Source organism: Oryx dammah, unplaced genomic scaffold (genome assembly GCF_014754425.2).
Source record: "Oryx dammah isolate SB20612 unplaced genomic scaffold, SCBI_Odam_1.1 HiC_scaffold_11163, whole genome shotgun sequence".
Classification (NCBI taxonomy): domain Eukaryota; kingdom Metazoa; phylum Chordata; class Mammalia; order Artiodactyla; family Bovidae; genus Oryx; species Oryx dammah.
In genome coordinates, this window is record NW_024080556.1 from 1,882,265 (window position 1) to 1,901,718 (window position 19,454).

Here is a 19,454-nt window from a genome sequence, read left to right on the forward strand (position 1 = left end):
GAGAAGAGGCTGAGATCATTTTTATTCTTTTATCCTGAGGAAACCCCCGCCAAGGGCAGGATATCTGGGGGGTCTCTACAGGCTCTCTGGAGAAGCAAATGGCAACCCACTCCAGTATCCTTGCCTGGAAAATCCCATGGAAGGAAGAGCCTGGAGGGCTGCAGTCCATGGTATTGCAAAGAGTTGGGCACAACTGAGTGACTAACACACATAGGCTCTCTGGTCTCCCCCATTCCCTTTAGACTTTCTAATGCAGAAGTTCCAGTCAATTAGCTTCATTAACTAGTGAAAGTAAGGCATACCCAGGTTATTTCACCCCACTCTTGCAGGGAGAGTGAAGGGGCGGCCCCACCCACCAAGTCTGGTTACTATGGTGACAGCCTAGGGTAACCTAAGTGCACCGCCCATCCTCTGCCCAAACCGAGAAAATTAATTGCAGGTGCTGACTGAGCCACATTCTAGCCGATAGACGGCTGTTCCTGCATTCCGCCACCCCCACCCACCCAGGAACCTGATTCCTGAATCTGGACTAGGGATTTCTGGTTCCAGGCTAACTGCATGGGTGCTGGGCAGAGGAATCCAGAAGTCTAGGTAAGAGTTGATGAAAACCTACTTTTAGATGGTAGTGGTAAGGTAAGAAAGGAGGGCATAAGTACAACAGGTGAAATTAAGAGGTGAAATTAATAGAGCTGATCACAATGAGATGTTAGATGTGAAGGAAATGAAGGCATATGGGATGGGCATAGCCTTTTTGGCTTGGGTTTGTAGGTAGATGGTGGTTTGATCACCAAAGAATAAAAATACTAAGGGAATACTAAGCTTGGGGATTGGGCAGATATTAAGTTTTGGACATATTAACTTGGAGATACCTTGGAGGACATTCAGGGTATATTATCTAGTAGACAGGGATTGGAGCTCAGGAGAAAGGTCTCGGCTCTTTTATATTTAGATTAGGGGATCATTTTAGATCAAGGAGACTAAGGGGATCATTTTAGATCAAGGAGACTAAGGTCGTGCCAAGTCACAGAGCCAACGCAAGTTAACAACGGGATCAGAGTCAAGCACTCTGACTTCAGAATCAGAGCTTTGAATGGCTGTGCTCTGACACAGATTCCTTTCCTCCTCCTTGCTGTCTACCCCCACCTTCAAGGACAGGACTTCTGAAGCTTGTGACATCACTCTCTAAACAAGCTTCTTAAGAAGATCTAAATATAGAGCTTCTTAGCCCTGACTTTCTATCTGATCCTGTAAAACTTTGCTTTCGTTCATGCCAAGTGTCATTATGTGACCCGATACAGGGGCTCACTAACTCGATCCTGGTAATACTTTTGTAATGCATGTGTATCCCATCAACACATTGTGTACCTTTAAGCTTATACTTCCCTGTAAGTCAATTGTATCTCAGGAAAGCTGGGGATAAGGTATCTTGAAATTGTCTTTACTCCTTATTTTAAGAACTTCTGTTCACTTCTCAATCCATTCAACTCAATTCTGATTTCTGCCCACAAACTCAGTTTAGTCAAGGCACGGATGCCTTCCTCATTGTCAAACCCAGGGGGTATTAAAAAAAAATTTTTTTTTTTAATTTTTGGTTGCATGGGGTCTTCATTGCTGCTTGAGGGCTCTTTCTAGTTGAGGTGAGCAGGGCCTACTCTTCACTGAGGTGCAGTGAGGTGCAGGCTTCTCATTGCAGTGGCTTCTCTTGCTGAGAAGCTCAGGCTTTAGGCATGCTGGCTTCGGTAGTTGCAGCTCATGGGCTTTGGAGTGAAGGGCGGTAGTCTCAGCGGTACGTGGGCTTAGTTTCTCCATGGTGTGTGGAATCTTCCTGGACCAGGGATCAAACCTGTGTCCCCTCCTCTGGCAGGTGGATTCTTATCCACTGTACCAGCAAGGAAGTCCTCAAAGGACATTTTTTGTGCTCACTTATTTGAACTTTCTATAGCATCCTCTTCTGTTGTGTGTATGTGTGTGTGTTTATGTGTGTGTGTGTGAATATGTGTATGTGTTGAGGATGAGAGAATTGTGACAGAAAGTTTGGAAAACCAAGAAAGAATAACCAGTCCTAATTATATCACACTCAAACACCTCATTCATAGGCCAGCATGAATGTAACATACAGAATTAAAATATACTCCAAATCCTGAAAATTTGGTTGTGCTAAAAGTATTTCTTTCAGTTCAAGGCTGTCATTTTGAGGAAAAAAAAAAAAAGCTGAAATAGCCCATTTTACATGGCTTTCTACACCACATGTTTACCCTCTTGTCCTAGAAATCATCTAAAAGCAACAGACAAAAATTTTTAAAAAAGCCTCTCAGACTCTATCTTCCGTGAAGTAGGACACAGATAATCTGCAGACAACTCCCTGATGCTGGGAAAGATTGAGGGCAGAAGGAGAAGAGGGCATCAGAGGATGAGATGGCTGGACGGCATTGCTGATGCAATGAACATGAACTTGGGCAAACTCCAGGAGATGGTGAGGGACAGGGAGGCCTGGCGTGCTGCAGTCCATGCGGTTGCAGAGTCAGACACAACTGGATGACTCAAGAACAACAACAATCTGCAGACCCTGACATATGTGAAATTACTGCTAAAACTAACTGAGATTGGTTAGAATCAATCTAGCATAAAGTCCAGAGGTATACTGAGATGGCCTGGCAATGGTGGGTTGCAGAAGGAATTTGCAAAAACACATTTTTTTTTTGGAGGGAAGAGCTTTGTCATGTAGTAAAAAAAAGCTGCATGGCTGTTTGCTGTAGTAAGTGTAGAAATCTGGTGTCAGGGCTGGCAAGCAAAATGCTTCTAAACTTTGACTTTGAAAAGCAGGTAATTGAAACAGGAAGAAGCAGTTAAGGTACACAAAAAATGCAATGGCGGCATCGCATTTGCAGGAAGCAGTCAGATTTCTGTAGAAGCAACAGAAGGTTCTCTGGATTGAAACACCTGCAAGCTACTCTGATGCATCCTCTTTCCTCACAGGAACTTTCTTAAACGCCTAGTCCAGAAAAGTTCAACCCACTTAAAAGATGTAAGATGGTACGACAGTAACCCAGAGACACTTCAAGAAAAATCTGTGAAAAAGAATAAAATTACCAACAAAGAACACTCACCAGAAAAAAAGCTGCCTCAGAGCAGGGGAAAAATGTGAACCTTCAGCCAAAAATTTAAAGACAAAGAAACATCACCACTATGAATAAGAAGGGAGCAGCAGATATAATAATTCTAGGGCGAGATGGCAAGACACCTGTCAAAGACAAAAAAAAAATTACAGAAAAAATACTAGAGGTAGAGAAATGGGAACAGAACAGATAGATCTGGTATTATTCTCAAAGAATATGAATGTATAGTTGGAAAACATGAGAAGAACATGCATGGTAGTTACTCGACAAATGTTTGGTCAGTGAATGAATGGGTGATGGGGGAAGGAGATGTTACTGTATTCCTTTGTATATCTTTAATAAAGAATTTATTTTTTAAATGAAACAAAAGAGTGAATGATAGAAGGGCCTCTGATTTATTCTTATTTTTTCCCCCAATTTAAAATGTATAGGAATCTATCTCCATCTCCCTGACAGTGTTTTGATTAGATGAGGACTGAAAACCTGTAGTTTTCATGGGGTCTCCTCTCAGCCATGTGAGCTCACTGTGTCTGACTCATTGTGACCTCATATACTGTAGCCCACCAGGCTCCTCTGTCCATTGGATTTTCCAGGCAAGAATACTGGAGTGGGCTGCCAGTTTTTCCTCCAGGGATCTTCCCAACCCAGGACTGGAACCTGTGTCCCCTGCGTCTCTTGTCCTGGCAGACAGATTCTTTACCACTCTGAGCCATCTGGGAAGAGCTTCCTCTGTATCTCCCCAAATGAGGACAGGGTTCCTGATCCTTTTTCTCAATCTCAAAAAAGAGCCACCTGGGTGATTTCAATCTGATCTGCCCTTTGGAAGAGGCTGACTTGGCACAGTCTCCTCTGTCTGCCCTCAAATGATGCCAGGCTTGGAGACGCTGCTGGCTCCCGCTTGCCACACTTTCAGCTACTTCCATGGGCCAGCTCAACAAATACTCACTGAGCTACAGGTGAGTATCATGAATGTAAGAGATACAAAGGGAAGCAAGGTGGTGTCTCTTACAATCTAGTCATGATAATCAGAGGAGCCTCCAAAAGTGTTAACCTAAGGATTTTTGTCTAATTCTGTATGATTTTGCTAGAGCTGCTGTCATAAATTGCCACAAACCTGGTGACTTAAAACAGAAACTCACTATCTCACGATTCTGGTGTCCAGAGTCAGAAATCAAGATGTTGGCCTGGCTGTACTCCCTCTGAAGGTTGCAGGAGAGGACCCTTCCTCACCTCTTCTGCCTCCTGGCTGCTCTGAGCTCCCCGGGCTTGTGGCATTGCCCCTCTGGTCCCTGCCTCTGTCTTTGCATGGTCCTCTTCTTTGTGTGCATGTCTTTTCCTCTTCTTTCTGGGTCAGATCACCTTCTGCCTTTCTCTTTTATAAGGAGACTTGTTGTTAGATTTATGTCCCACCCAGATGACCCAAGTGACGCAATGGTGAAGAATCCATCTGCCAGTGCAGGAGACACCAGAGACGTGGATTTGATCCCTGATCAGGAAGATTCCCCTGGGGTAGGAAATGGCAACCCACTCCAGTATTCTTGCCTGGAGAATCCCATGGACAGAGGAGCCTGACAGGCTACAGTCCGTAGGATCACAAAAGATTGGATGCAATTGAGTGTATGTGTGCCTGTGCACGCACGGTCCAGGATGATCCCAAGTTCCTCAAAATTCATTACATCTGCAAAGACCCCTCTTCTGAATAACGTTATATTCACAGATTCCAGGGGTTAGGATGTTTACATCTCTTCTGGATGGCCACCATTCAATCCACCACAGTCTTTTTGCAGAGTGTTTTCCCATCTTCCTTCAGCACCCTGTTGTCTTTTAGTCCTCTCTGTTTGTATTATATAGGCTGACTTTGGATCAGATGAAACCCCGGTTACCAGCTACCTGTATGAACTTTGGTCATGTTACTAACTTCTACTGGAATTCTCTATCCAAACAGGAAGTGTAAATATGCTTTTGACAAGATTGTTATAAAGAGTAAATGGGGCATGGATGGTAAAGCTATTAGCCTGGCTCAGTAAATATAGAAAGAGATGATTTCCCTGTGGTTAGCATCTGTGACAGGAAGGGCCAGGAGGACTTCAGCTTTTCAATGTGTCATTTTACAAGGAGACATTGCTCTCTCCTTTATCGCTTTCTGAATTCTCCCAGTGCCCAGGGAAGCGCTGTAGACTTGTTCCGACGTCAAGACATGGGCTTTGCTTGCAAAGTCTTGCAGCGAGCTGGCAACTCACTATTTTAAGTTTTAGGACACTGGCAGGAGGTCTGAGCTATGTTAATTTCAGAACACTCTGACAGGTTTATCTTCAGATTTCTTTCTTCTTTTTGTTTAAATAGAGATCGGAGCCTACTCAAAGAGACAAGGCAGCTGTGCAGGGAAGTATCTTGTTTAACATCTGTCTGTCATTTAACACCACTTGTAGCCCATAAGAGGAAGGAGAGGCTGCCAGAGAGCTAAATTTAAGTTGCAGGGGTCTAAGCAGCATTTGAAGAAGAAGAGAGATAACAGCTTCCTGTCGGGGAGAGACTACCAAAAAAGAAACTTTAATTTAGCCTTTCTTATGCTTCTGGTGAGAATAATTTACCTCCTCCAAAGTCCAGGGAACATTATTTGTAGTTAGTTAAGATGTTTTAAATCCTTGTACGTCTTTTCTTCAAAGTAAGTAACTTTTCTTTTAAAACACCAAGGAGTGTTCAACACCTGTGTGTCTGAACTCTATATTGCTTCTTGTGTTAGGTTTACTCACCTAAGATAATCTCTTGGTTACAACTCACAGTGGAAAAACATGTATGTTATCTTCGTTTTATAGACAGGTAGGTAGAGCTCTGGAGGAAATGATTGTCCTCGTTGAGGAAATACGTGGCACTAGAATTGAAATCCAGCATCTTGATTCAAGTCTCAATACTCAAAACATCATAAACTGTTTGCTAAGTGGCTCAAGACAGGTTCAGGTAGAACACTGTTGTTCAATTCCTAAGTTATCTCTGGCTCTTTGCAACCCCATGGACTATAGCACACCAGGCTTTCCTGTCCACTATCTCCCAGAGTTTCCTCCAACTCATGTACATTGAGTTGGTGATACCATCCAACCATATCATGCTCTATCACCCCTTTCACCTCCTGCCGTCAATCTTTCCCAGCATCAGGGTCTTTTCCAGTGAATCAGCTCTTCACATCAGGTGGCCAAAATATTGGAGTTTCAGCTTCAGCATCAATCCTTCCAATGCACATTCAGGACTGATTTCCTTTAAGATTGACTGGTTGGATCTCCTTGCCAAGAGTCTTCTCCAGCACCACAGTTTGAAGATGGACTGTATTAAGCAGACATTTCCCAGCACACATCTCAGCACTTGCTGCTTTATTCTGCCTTTCCTAACCTACCAATCAGTAAATAGTCTAGACCCTTTCTGAAACTTTGTTTTGGGACTTGCAAAATGTTACTTAGATTATACACCATCTCTTGCAGGTATAAACAATGCAGAAGCAATAGCAGGTCTCTGAGCCTTTGAGTGGCAGCCTGTCATGACAATCAAATTAGAATGGGAGACGAATTATACCCTTTCTTCTGACACAGTTTTTAAAACCACTATGTGAAACTTCACGTGCAAAGTAATTTCCAAGCACTTGCTTTCTGAGTATACTTGTCATTTTCTGTCAATGCCTGTGTTACCTTCTTATTGGAATGACCTTGTATATCGTATTTAAAATACTATTCAGATATTTTTAATTATAATGGCCTTTCAGGAGACTTGTATCTGGCAGCCTCCTATTATATTGTTCTTTGTTTTTGAAGCTCAATATGCATTCAGGGCTTTTTTTTTTTTGTCCTACTTTACCAAAGACACAGTTGGTTCTTGGCAAATACCACAGATGGGGTCAGGCTGTAATTGAACTTTCATAAATCATCCTCCACCACGTGCAACCAAATTCCTGCAACCTTTTCTTCCCTCAGAGACATTTTCAAGCCACTGAGGGATGAGATAAAGAAACAGGTTTATCTCCCTTGGTACATGTTTTACTTTTCATTCCTTTATCAACTAATGGTTTGGATTTTGTGGCTAATGCAAATAAGCTGTTTTCAAGTCAGCTGCTGAGGAAATAGAATGAGTTGTGAAAATTGTATGTGTCCTCAGATATTCATGATAGTAAAGTAGAGGATATACAGGATATATACATATATATTTGTTAATCAACTTACTATGCAAGTCTTGATGTTTACAAGTCATGTCTCAGTTAGAAGACAGGTATCTGCATACATGGGGCTTCCCCGGTGGCTCAGTGGTAAAGAATCTGCCCGCCAAAGCAGGAGATGCAGGATCTTCCTGGGTCAGGAAGATCCCCTGGAGAAGGAGATGGCAACCCTCTCCAGTATTTTTGCCTGGGAAATCCCATGGACAGAGGAGCCTGGTGGGCTGTGGTCCATGGGGGTTGCAAAGGGTCAGATACGACTTAGCAACTAAACAACAGCAACAAGTCTGCATACATACAAATGCTTATTTATGTTCTTGTATTAGATGTCCCTGGATTTGTAATATACTCTAATCAACCCTAAGATGCCAACATCATTATTTTTTCTTATTGTGGTAAAAAATATGAGAAAAATATATTTTTTTACCCAATCAAGAATATTTGATTTATTGATGGTGAAAAAGAGGGAACACAAACTTGCCTTTAGAACAGAGATCCCTGACCTCTGGAATCTAATGCCTGATGATATGAGGTGGAGCTGAGTTAATAATAAGAGAAATAAAGTGTACAATAAATGTAAGGCACTTGAAACATCTTCAAACCATCCCCCAACCAAAATGGAAAATTGTCTTCCATTAAACCTGTTTCTGGCGCCAAAAAGATTGGGAATCACTACTTTAGAACATTAGGTGCTGAAAATATCTAACATCAACACAATGCACTAATGATGATGACTATACTTATACCTTCTTTTAAATCTGAACCTAGCTAGAATAGTATGTATGCTTTTCTAATGACCATGTTAGGAGGGTTACAGGACAAATATTCTTTAAGACTATTTCAAAGACAAACAATGCTGGAAAGTAGGGAGGAGATTTTTGGTGACAGATCTTCCTCTGGAAAGTTTTCACAATCACTGTGTTTTCAACTATCTTACACACTAAAGCTAAGACATTGAGATTAATCACACAGTTGCATAAGAAATACAGCATAGATACAAAATTTGGACCATATCATGTTTTCTGGTATATCTTGTAATGAATAATTTGGAGGGGCAGGAATCCCTCAGAAGAAATGGAGTAGCCATCATGGTCAACAAAAGAGTCCAAAATGCAGTACTTGGATGCAATCTCAAAAATGACAGAATGATCTCTGTTCATCTCCAAGGCAAACCATTCAATATCACAGTAATCCAAGTCTATGCCCCAACAAGTAATGCTGAAGAAGCTGAAGTTGAAGGGTTCTATGAAGACCTACAAGACCTTTTAGAACTAACACCCAAAAAAGATGTCCTTTTCATTCTAGGGGACTGGAATGCAAAAGTAGGAAGTCAAGAAACACCTGGAGTAACAGGCAAATTTGGCCTTGGAATGAGGAATGAAGCAGGGCAAAGACTAATAGAGTTTTGCCAAGAGAACGCACTGGTCATAGCAAACACCCTCTTCCAACAACACAAGAGAAGACTCTACACATGGACATCACCAGATGGTCAACACCGAAATCAGATTGATAATAGTCTTTGTAGCCAAAGATGGAGAAGCTCTATACTTTCAACAAAAACAAGACCAGGAGCTGACTGTGGCTCAGATCATAAACTCCTTATTACCAAATTCAGACTCAAATTGAAGAAAGTAGGGAAAACCGCTAGACCATTCAGGTATGACCTAAATCAAATCCCTTATGATTATACAGTGGAAGTGAGAAATAGATTTAAGGGACTAGATCTCAGAGTGCCTGATGAATGATGGAATGAGGTTTGTGACATTGTACAGGAGACAGGGATCAAGACCATCCCCATGGAAAAGAAATGCAAAAAAGCAAAATGGCTGTCTGGGGAGGCCGTACAAATAGCTGTGAAAACGAGAGAGGCAAAAAGGAAAGAGATAAGCATCTGAATGCAGAGTTCCAAAGAATAGCAAGAAGAGATAAGAAAGCCTTCCTCATCGATCAATGCAAAGAAATAGAGGAAAACAACAGCATAGGAAAGACTAGAGATCGCTTCAAGAAAATTAGAGATACCAAGGGAACATTTCATGCAAAGATGGGCTCAATAAAGGACAGAAATGGTATGGACCTAACAGAAGCAGAAGATATTAAGAAGAGGTGGCAAGAATACACGGAAGAACTGTACAAAAAAAATCTTCACAACCCAGATATTCACGATGGTGTGATCACTCATCTAGAGCCAGACATCTTGGAATGTGAAGTCAAGTGGGCCTTAGAAAGCATCACTACGAACAAGCTAGTGGAGGTGATGGCATTCCAGTTGAGCTATTTCAAATCCTGAAAGATGATGCTGTGAAAGTGCTGCACTCAATATGCCAGCAAATTTGGAAAACTCAGCAGTGGCCACAGGACTGGAAAAGGTCAGTTTTCATTCCAATCCCAAAGAAACGCAATGCCAAAGAATGCTCAAACTACCACACAATTGCACTCAACTCACACACTAGTAAAGTAATGCTCAAAATTCTCCAAGCCAGGCTTCAGCAATATGTGAACCATGAACTTCCAGATGTTCAAGCTGGATTTAGAAAAGGCAGAGGAACCAAAGACCTAATTGCCAACATCTGCTGGATCATGGAAAAAGCAGAGAGTTCCAGAAAAACATCTATTTCTGCTTTATTGACTATGCCAAAGCCTTTGACTGTGTGGATCACAATACACTGTGGAAAATTCTGAAAGAGATGGGAATACCAGACCACCTAACCTGCCTCTTGAGAAATCTGTATGCAGGTCAGGAAGCAACAGAACTGGACATGGAACAACAGACTAGTTCCAAATAGCAAAAGGAGTATGTCAAGGCTGTATATTGTCACCCTGCTTATTTAACTTCTATGCAGAGTCCATCATGAGAAACACTGGACTGGATGAAACACAAGCTAGAATCAAGATTTCCGGGAGAAATATGAATAACCTCAGATATGCAGATGACACCACCCTTATGGCAGAAAGTGAAGAGGAACTAAAAAGCCTCTTGATGAAAGTGAAAGAGGAGAGTGAAAAAGTTGGCTTAAAACTCAACATTCAGAAAATGAAGATCATGATATCTGGTCCTATCACTTCATGACAATAGATGGGGAAACAGTGGAAACAGTGAGAGACTTTATTTTGGGGGGGCTCCAAAATCACTGCAGATGGTTACTGTAGCCATGAAATTAAAAGACAATTGCTCCCTGGAAGAAAAGCTATGACCAATCTAGGCAGCATATTTAAAAGCAGAGACATTACTTTGCCGACTAAGGTCCATCTAGTCAAAGCTATGGTTTTTCCTGTGGTCATGTATGGATGTGAGAGTTGGACTGTAGAGAAAGCTGAGCACCGAAGAATTGATGCTTTTGAACTGTGGTGTTGGAGAAGACTCTTGAGAGTCCCTTGGACTGCAAGGAGATCCAACCAGTCCATTCTAAAGGAAATCAGCCCTGGGTGTTCTTTGGAAGGAATGATGCTAAAGCTGAAACTCCAGTACTTTGGCCACCTGATGCAAATAACTGACTCATTTGAAAATATCCTGATGATTTGGAAAGATTGAAGGCAGGAGGAGAAAGGAAGACAGAGGATGAGGTGGTTGGATGGCATCACCGACTCAATGGACATGGGTTTGAGTAAACTCTGGGATTTGGTGATGGACAGGGGGGCCTGGCATTCTGTAGTCCCTGGGGTCACAAAGAGTCAGACATGACTGAGCAACTGAACTGAACAGTCTGTCTGAGTGGTTCAAGAGTTTGAATGTTAACCATGAATAAAGTTTTTTAATAAGTCATTTCAGTGCTAGTGGAGTTTCAGTGGTTGATATGATCTGTAACCACCTTAAAAAGAATCCTGATAGGTCTTCTCTTCTCTGTGTTGCAGTTTGTTTTGCTACATCCTCATCTCAAGGTCTAAAAATGTCAATTTACCTACCTCTGTTCTGTAAAGTTCCAACTTGCAAAGCTATTCCAGGGAGTCTGATATTTGGAAATCTGAATGAATACCTTAATGGAGCTGCTACAATACTGTTACTGAGACAGGAAAGGAAGATAGAAATGAAATGGGGTCTATACATGTTTTATATGTTTTATAACAGTAATCTGAGGAAAGCAGAAATATTATCAGAAAAGTCTTAGAAGATTTGGGTACATAGCTGCAAATTTTGTTGGTTATGATGAGCTGGCTTCAAACACATAGGAATAAAGGAGAGATTTTGATCTTCTCTGGAAGATAAACAATGGCAGTCTATAAATTAATAAACCTCATGAGTTGTTTCTTTAAGTGAGAGAGGAATAGTAACAGAAGTTTGAAATAGCTATGAATAACCTTGCTTGTCTTTTTGCAGCAATGATGAATAAGGTTAAAGCAACATTTCATGTGGAAAGATCCACTTTAAATTTTCAACATTATCTAAATGTCTCTAATGTCAAGATTAGTTCTTAGGGAAGGACACTGAAGACTAAAATTTCAGAGGATATTATCTGTTTCAAAGGCTGTTCAGAAATGCTGTCTTAGGACAGGTTAAGCTCAACCTGGAGCTCAACCTCTATCTTGCATGGAGTCAAATTGATTTTGTCCCCTTTATGACCTTAACTCTTCTGCATTCCTAACTCTCATCTTCCAAGGAAAACTTTCTTCTGGTGAGTAGTGGCCAGCCCACATTGACAAGATGCTGTACTGTTGGTTGACAGCCAGTGTGATTTTGCTTTCTTGCAGGGCCCTGTGTACTGATTCAACATGAAATGTACCATCCCCCACCCCATTACCTTTCCCACCCTACTCGAGTGGCTTCCCAGATCCCATTATTGAATGCTATTAATGAAATTCTGTGTTTTCTGATACGGTGACAGACCGAAGATCATAGCCGGAGTTTTCAGGCAATGACTGGACAGTATGATCTCATTTTTCCCTCTTGGTATGTTCTCCCTGTGGGCTTGGCTTTCAGAAACAATTCAGTTGCATCTTAGTCCAAGTGTCCAACTGAGTGGCTTGCCCTTTTCTATGCTACAGAGTCTCTCAGGGCAAATCGGGCTCTCAGCCTCCCACTTTCACATCTCATAGCAGCAGGCAGAACATGTTCTTTTTCACTACTTTTCCAGCCACCAACTGTTTTGCTCAGCAGGCAGCTATGTTACGGCTGGAAAAGATAACCATCCAACAGACCTAATATTTATTTAACTAACATCAGCCTCTGGGGCTCACTTACAGAATGAGCCTCAATCATACATTTTCTGTACATGCTTAAGCATGTCAAGGACTTGTGATTAGAAACGTTGATAGAGTGGGATTTATACTCACTTAGGCTCCTGAATGCCTTTGGGGCTCTCAGATTATACTCAGGACACTCTTGAAATATGGAGAGGAAACAGCAGTGGGTGTTACAGTATAATTCAAAATATAAACCAAGTTCTATGTTAGAGATGAATCCCGTTGGTCCAATTAACATTTTTAAATGCATTTAAGGGAAAGTAGCCTTTCTATGGGGTCGCACAGAGTTGGACACGACTGAAGCGACTTAACAGCAGCAGCCTTTTATTAAAGCATTTAGGGATAGACTTAGGTGAAAAACAGGTGAATAAAATCAAATTAATTTTTTAAAAAGATAAACCATTAATTTACTATGTTTTAGTCCCTTATAGAGTCTAACATATAAAAATATTTGGGCAGATTTTATTTTTATTGGCTTCCATGTTCTTAGTTTTTCTTCCCCAAGAGTCAACTTATTTCTTAACTAGACCAGCTCTCAGGATAATCCATATATCATACCAACATAATTCATAACTCTTGCACTTTACGTACTATCCTGAACACTGAAGAAGATGACTATTTCCCTGCCACCACTTACCTGTCTTTTAAACTTGCCTCCACCTGTCCTTCTGCCACTTCTTCAATCCTCACTTCACATGCCACTATTTGACCTCTCTTTTGCATCTTTCTATTCTTATCTGTTGAAGTAAATGTGTTCTAGAGAGCAGAAGCCATGTGACAAGTGTCATGACAATATTAATCACCTCTAAAATACGTGTGTTGATGGTATCAACAAATACGCTGAGTTTGCTTAGTTTAAAAGCAGAAGCAGAGGAGTTAGCTCTTGGAATATAATTGTCCCTTGATATCCAAAAGTGGGTGTTTCCAGGACCTCCGGAGGCTACCAAACTCCGCAGGTGCTCAAATGTCTTGTATAAAATGGCATAGTATTTGCATATAACCTATGCAATCCTTCCATATATTTACTGGGCTTCCCTGGTGGCTCAGATAGGAATGAATCTGCCTGCAGTGCAGGAGACCTGGATTTGATCCCTGGGTAGGGAATATCTGGAGAAGGGAATGGCTACCTACTCTGGACAGAAGAGCCTGGCAGGCCACAGTCCATGGGGTCACAAAGAGTCAGACATGACTGAGCAACTAACACTTTTTACTTTATGCAATCCTTCCATATGGTATACCCTCTCTATGTTACTTATAATACCTAAAAGAATGTAAATGCTGTGTAGATAGTTGTAAATACAATGTAAATGATGTGTTAATAGTTGCTGGTGCTTGACAAATTCAAGTTATGCCTTCTGAAACATTCTGGAATTTTTTTCCAAATGTTTTTGATCTGTGTTAGTTGAACCTCTCTCTGGTGCAGAAACTGCAGGTACAGGGGCCACTGGACTCATTCTTTGGATGCTAACTAGGACCACAGCTGCCGTGTTGGGAGATACCCAAGCCATATGGATCGGCCATGGGTAGACACTTTAATCAAGAGTAGTCAGCTGAAATTTTGGTCAGTAGTACTATGAGGTGTCTTGGGTCTGCAGCTTACTGATGTGATTAGACAACTCCAGTCCCAGTAGCTGTGTAATTACCTACATGAGAGACTGTAAGAGAGAAACTTCCAGATGACCCTGGTCACCCTACAGAACCCTTTTCCAGATGGAAAATATATCTCAATTTTTAACCAAATAAAGATGGTCTGAAGGTTGCAGTTTTCTTAAGACTCCTCGTAGGCCCTTTCAAGTAAATAAGAAGTCTTTTCTGACTCTTGGAGGCATCATCTCACCTATAATTGCCAGATAGAATATAGGATATAACATTTGACAATACTTACATGAAATTAAAAGATGCTTACTCCTTGGAAGGAAAGTTATGACCAACCTAGATAGCATATTCAAAAGCAGAGACATTACTTTGCCAACAAAGGTCCATCTAGTCAAGGCTATGGTTTTTCCAGTAGTCATGTATGGATGTGAGAGTTGGACTGTGAGGAAAGCTGAGCGCCGAAGAATTGATGCTTTTGAACTGTGGTGTTGGAGAAGACTCTTGAGAGAGTCCCTTGGACTGCAAGGAGATCCAACTAGTCCATTCTAAAGGAAATCAGCCCTGGGTGTTCTTTGGAAGGAATGATGCTAAAGCTGAAACTCCAGTACTTTGGCCACCTCATGCGAAGAGATGACTCATTGGAAAAGACTCTGATGCTGGGAGGGATTGGGGGCAGGAGGAGAAGGGGACGACAGAGGATGAGATGGCTGGATGGCATCACCAACTCGATGGACGTGGGTTTGTGTGAACTCCGGGAGTTGGTGATGGACAGGGAGGCCTCGCGTGCTGTGATTCATGGGGTCGCAAAGAGTCGGACTTGACTGAGTGACTGAACTGAGCTGAACACTAAAACTTCATTTATTGTTTATCTGAAAATCTAATTTACCTAGACCTGTATTTTATTTGCTAAACTTGGCAACCTAGCATACCCTGAATCTCAACCTAATATTGAAAGGAGCTGGTTTCAAAGAGACTCTTTATCTTCCCTATCCATGCTTGATTCCTTGAATCCCTGTTAGATCAATATGGGAAATAAATTCCCTTGAGCAATCAAATCTATTTATTAAAATCCTGTAAACCTTTCTCTAAGATCTTTAAGCAAACATTTATCCCCAACACTCCCAAAACATATACAAAATATGTAACTCATTCCCACAAAACAGTCCAAAGGAAAACCAGAACTTGGGCTTTGGGGAAATTGATTGCAAATAAAAACAAACTTTGAAAAAAGCAAGGCATTACTTGTTTTGATTTGTCTCTGAATGATACAGTGAGAGAAAAAGAAACCAAAGAACTGGAATGATTTTCAGTGATCAAAAACGGCCTTAACATTCATGGAAAAATAATCCCAATACCATTTAATTGTTGGAATTGACTCTTAGTTTATAAAAGATTCTTTTCCAATTTGAATTTCATGAGAACCAATATGATGTAGAAAAGCAATAGATCATTTTTGAATCTTATAGACCTTAGCTCTGATTGGGATTTAGTACATTTTTATGTGGTTGAATGATCATTTCCATTTGCCCACAGAGAAACAGAGGTTCTGAGAAATTATGTTAACTGCTCATGGCCAGAATTAGATAATATGTGAAAAACCCAGGACTTGAACTTGGTATTCTCAGTCTTGATGAAGTGGCTGCATGGTACCATTATACCATGTAGCCTCTGAAAATTCTGTAACAAATGAAAATCATTTTTAAAAATAAGCAAACAGCATCATAGATGAGCAAAATGCTGATTCATGTAGTATTATTGACACCTATTGTTCTATGTGTCAAGCACTAAGTTATGTGGTTTTGCCACATTTTCTCACTTTCCAAGGACTATCAGCAACAGTTTAGGTTGAATCCACATTTAAGTTTCATCAAGCTGCACATTTATTTAGTCATTCAGCACATATTTACTGAGTACCAGTTAGGTATTAGCCACTGTGGTAAGGTTCTAAGAATGCATTCATGGCCCTGCTGTCTTTGACTTTAGAGCGTAGGAGCTGATGGACCTAACATAGTTTATGCACTGAAACTGTGGTACCTTATCACTGCAGAGTTCCTTAAATGATCTATGTGGTTTTATTTTCAACAAATTCTAACAAGCTCAGTTACCTATTTTGCTCTTCTGCCACAGGTTGGAAATGGCAATAAGGAAGACCCTCTTCAGCACTAAGAAGCCACAGCTGACAATCTGGCAGCGGTGGGACACAGTGGACACATCAATTGCCTGTGAGTTTGAAGTTATCTAATATATTGTCTGCCGCTGCTGCTGCTAAGTCACTTCAGTTGTGTCCGACTCTGTGCAACCCCAGAGATGGCAGCCCACCAGGCTCCCCTGTCCCTGGGATTCTCCAGGCAAGAACACTGGGGTGGGTTGCCATTTCCTTCTCCAATGCATGAAAGTGAAAGGTGAAAGTGAAGTCGCTCAGTCTTGTCCGACTCTTAGCGACCCCATGGACTGCAGCCTACAAGGCTCCTCCATCCATAGGATTTTCCAGACAAGAGTACTGACATCCATAAAACCCTGTATGTTATTGCAATGTAAGCCATGAGACTGTCACTGGTTTTTGATGTGTTAATTTTTAAAATTTGATTTGGTTGCGCTGGGTCTTCGTTGCTGCACTCAGGCTGGTTTCTAGCTGCAGTGTGCAGAGGCTACTCTCTCGTTGCGGTGCGTGGGCTTCTCATTGCGGTGGCTTCCCTTGTTTCAGAGCACAGGATCTAGACACCCAGGTTCAGCAGTTGTGTGGCTTACAAGCTTTGTTGCCCTGCAGCATGTGGCATCTTCCCAGGCCAGGGATTGAACCCGTGTCCTCTGTATTGGCAGGCAGATTCTTTACCACTGGACCACCAGGGAAGTCCTTGATGTATTCATTTAGTTGGTGTTTTTATCTATGACCCAGATATATATGCTCACTAAGCTACTACATAAAATAATGCACTTTAGAAAAATATATCAAAATAATACATAGTTAAAACAATTATCTGGAAAATCTTCCTATATAGAATGTCTTGGTCTACAATGGTGGTTAAACAAGATAGTAGTATTTTGGGACACTAAAAACCAACTACATGTGTAAAGCAATGAAAGTCATTGATTTCTACTTTCATTTTAAGGCATGGATCATTCTGCCAATTTTATTGTTGATAACATCCTTGGCAACTTCTGTATTACATGCTAATATAGGTTGAAAAATCTAAGAACAAATAAATCCAAAATAAATCCAAACACCATAGACTGAGCAGCCAGAAGAATCTTTAGTAGGCTAGAGGCTCTCCTGCAGAGTTCGATTATACCCTAAGGCTCATTGTTCAGAGATCTGCAGTTCTCCAACTTTTGTCTGCTTTTCTATATGTGAGAGATGGGACCTAAAAAAAATCTGGAGGTAAATATAAGCAAAATTTACCATGATGGCATTAGATCCAGCATGAACATGGAGATATTACTTACTCTTTTTGCATTTTCCCTTGATCCCTTCCCTTTTCAAAATGTATCTGTCAATAAAATGATAAAACAAATTTTTAGAATTTATGAAATTATAATCCACAAATACCACCACAAAGCAATCACTGTTGTTTCGCAAGAGAATAAAGCATAAATTAGGATCATCTGGTTAGGCGCATTTGACAAATGCTTTTACTAAAACTCTACCTTGCTATATGGAGTTGATTACAAAAGGAGTTTTGTCTCCTTTGTTTTCATTTTTCTCTTTTCTGGAAATAGCATGTCAATTTTTGTTTGAGAAATCATCTTACTTTGTAGTTGAAGGGGACTAAAAACCCACCACCTGCCTAGTTCCTCCCCTCCTGGTAAGTGACTGATCTCACAAACCAGCATGTTTTATCCTCTTTGGATGTAGGAAGGAACAAGTGACCTTATTAATATAGTGAGACTCAATCCCAGAGTTTTTCTAGAATTATTGGGAAGGAAAGGTTTTGTTTCTATTGGTATTGCCTAAAGTGAGCTGTTTTGGTATTGGTATTGTTTTGTTTCTATTGGTATTGTTCTAAAGTGAGCTGTTTTGCTACACAGGGAGACACTGTATGAAAGTAAAATCAACCTAAAGGAAAGCAAATCAGAAGATGGAGAGTGTCCAGATAACACTGTTTTAGCACCTTGGTCAAGCCATACCTGAAGATGTTTTTCCCCTAAGACTTTTCAGTTATGTTAATTAATAAATTCCCTTTTAAAACGTTACACTGGAATTTTATCATTTAAAATCAAACTAAATCCAGGAGTAAACAAAATATAAACCAGTGAGAGTGACATTATAGGAAAATCCATGATTCTCTTTTAAGAAAAGCATATTCTTTGATCCCTTAATTGCAATTACTTTAATTAATTAAATAATTTATTAACTATTTGCGCCACTGACTTCAGAGCACTGTGAGATGTCTTGAGGAAGAGTCATTATTTGTCCTTTGCACATATTTAATTAAATTAAGGAGTTTGCTATACCTAAGAATGTCTTATGGCCTATCATCACAGACAAGTATTTAGTCACCTCCATTCATGAGAAATTCCAGAAAATACAACAGAATACTAAGCCTAATGGATGATAGCTTCTTGAAGAACATAATATGGAACTCAAAAGCAAGAAGTACTTGAATTACTTGATTTAAGGTGGCCTACCCATGTGGGTGGGCTTCCCTGGTGGCTCAGACGGTAGAGAATCCACCGGCAATGCGAGAGACCTGGGTTTGATCCCTAGGTTGGGAAGGTCCCCTGGGGGAGGGCATGATAACTCACTCCAGTATTCCTGCCTGGAGAATCCCCATGGTCAGAGGAGCCTGGCGGCCTACAGCCCGTGAGGTCACAAAGAGTCAGATATGACTGAGCTACTAAGCAGCAGCAGCACCCATGTGAGTGTCACAGATGAAGAAACAAGTTGCCTTATTTTAGCTCCAAATGCTCACGGTCAACTAGTATAAAAGTTACATCATGGAAAAGATGCTATTTAAATAGTGGCTGTAATGGGTTGTGAGTACTATGGTCAGTCTTTGCATTGAGAGTATTATTAGCCACAGGATTGTTGTACTAGTGGTGTTAGGGCAATAAATATTTATACCCTTCCAAAGGGTTGTATTCAGTTTTCCTGCCAAAGAACTTGTCCTTCAGGGTTAAGAAGGACATTGTAACTGCATTCACAGCCATCTGGCCCAGATATCTGGGGGGCTCGAGTGCTTTCCTCTCTGGGCAGGGAAACACAGTTTCTCTGGCAAGTTAACAGGTCACTTCTGCCTTAGACGGGGCTCTCTTCTGAATTCCAATCAGAAGTTATTTTTGATGATCACAGGCATCCTTTTCAGGGCTTTCTTTTCTCATAGTTTCTGACTTTCAACCCACCAAAGTCACTGTGTCTGTGTGCATGAAGAGCA

At 41.0% G+C, this 19,454-nt stretch overlaps 1 long non-coding RNA gene across 1 annotated transcript in view; it reads left to right on the forward strand.

Moving 5' to 3' along the window:
- Nucleotides 1–19,454, forward strand: part of LOC120860702 — a 236,380-nt gene that overhangs the window by 23,296 nt on the left and 193,630 nt on the right. The window contains exon 2 of the long non-coding RNA XR_005720411.1: nucleotides 16,210–16,304. This is a non-coding gene — a long non-coding RNA (uncharacterized LOC120860702). The remainder of the gene's footprint in view (nucleotides 1–16,209; nucleotides 16,305–19,454) is intronic.